The 1,855-nt window shown below is 38.9% G+C and overlaps 1 protein-coding gene across 1 annotated transcript in view; it reads right to left on the bottom strand.

Moving 5' to 3' along the window:
* The window catches only part of REV3L (REV3-like, polymerase (DNA directed), zeta, catalytic subunit), a 216,320-nt gene that overhangs the window by 22,012 nt on the left and 192,453 nt on the right, over positions 1–1,855 (bottom strand). The window lies entirely within an intron of this gene.

Here is a 1,855-nt window from a genome sequence, read left to right as displayed (position 1 = left end):
ATATATATATATATACGCACATACATACATACATATATGAAATATGGAGTCCTGGTGTGGAGCTGTAGGATAAGCACTGAACCACAAGGTTAGTTTGAACTGCAAGGTCGGTGGTTTAAACACACCACATGCTCCTTGGAAACCTTATACAAGGTTGTTATAAGTTGGAACTGTCTAGACAGCACTTAACAACATATATATATACATACATATATATATACATATATATATGTCATAAACAGCTGTTTAGAATAAAAAATGAACATATAAAAATTTAACTTTATAAAGAAGTCACTGTCCAACTATTATTGTTGTCATTGTGTGCTTTCGAGTTGCTTTTGACTCAACAAACCCACAGATACATTAGCCTACAAACTATTAGCTACAATTATTCTTCATTTTCTCCTTACAGGAAATCTTGCTTACAAGGTCCTGTCTTTCTGTATGATAGTATAAAACTAGTATTTCTAGTGTTAAGTGTCACTGAGTTGGTTTTGACTCACAGCAACTCTGTAAAGGGTTATCGAGGAGCAGCTGGTGAGTTTCAACCGCCAGCCTTGAGGTTAGCAGTCCAGTGCTTACCTTACATTAACACACCAGCACTCCTTTGTGATGGTGTACCAGCACATTATTTTTGATGGTGGGTTAACTGAAGGAAAACATACCGACAAAATTAAATTTGTTTTTTTCTGGTGCTAGCTTTTTACTTTATCTAGAAGCCCTTTTTCTATGAGATTAACTGACTTTTCCCCCTCATGATTTCCCTTTCAAGTTAAAACAATATCTGTAACCTCAAACTATCTAAACATCCAAGGCTAGGGAAGCAGATACTATTTGGCAACCAACCAACTTTCACAGTGCTGAAGAGTGGCATACTGCCGCTGCAGAGAGGGCTCTACTCCCCAGGTTAATCATTTTCAAATTATGGTTACTCTTAAGTTTTTTTTTTCATAACAACACTCACAATCATAAGGTTTATTAGGGAGGTAAAGAGGGTACAATTCAGAATCAGAAACAACTCAGGATGGAACAGTTTCCAACCAGGAATGCCTTACTGCAGGTACACATTGCTGTTGTCTTTGGTCTTTCAGCCACCTGGCCCCTTGGCCTCTGTCCTGCTAGGGCAAGTGTTACAAAGCTCCTTTAGCCAGTCTGTAAATGCCCAAAGGGCATATTTTGCAAGATCGCCTCCTGCCCTTGGAATTCAGTTGTACTTGGTCCATGGGTTAGAAGACTAGATAGCTGTTCTGTAATGCCATGCCGCCCCCTGCTGTTATTGCTTTTCTAGATAGGGATCTTACACTCTGTTTATGCTCTTCTTTCTCTGGATGGTCCTGGGATTAACTGTTCCTGCTGCTCACATGGCTCCTTTTAAACTTAGTGGTGGTGGTGGCGATGATGTGCACTGGAGACAGTTCCAACTCATAGCGACCCTGTACAGGGTTTCTGAGGCTGTAAATCTTTACCGGAGCAGAAAGCCTCATCTTTCTCCTGCGGAACAGCTAGTAGTTTCCAACTGCTAACCTTGCGGTTCACAGCCCGATTCATAACCACTACGCTACCAGAGCTCCATTTTTTTAAACTTTAAGGTTTTTTAAATTTTTTATTTTTTATTGTGGACTGAGTGAAAGTTTACAGGGCATCAGATCACCAGTTTTACATTCAACAATCATACACCTTGTTTCATTACAATGATTATAATCCCCTCCATGTACCATCAGTTAACAGTATTTCTCTTTATTCACTTTAGCTTTTTTAAAACAAAGAAAGAAAAGAAACAAACAACAACAAAAAAAACCCCACTCAGGCATATATAATAATTTATATCTCCAAAGGGCACATTCTGCAAGTCAGC

The sequence above is a fragment of the Chrysochloris asiatica genome, unplaced genomic scaffold, assembly GCF_000296735.1.
Source record: "Chrysochloris asiatica unplaced genomic scaffold, ChrAsi1.0 scaffold00027, whole genome shotgun sequence".
Classification (NCBI taxonomy): Eukaryota; Metazoa; Chordata; class Mammalia; order Afrosoricida; family Chrysochloridae; genus Chrysochloris; species Chrysochloris asiatica.
Note: the sequence above shows the minus strand (reverse complement) of the source record. Positions and strands in the feature narration are given on the sequence as shown.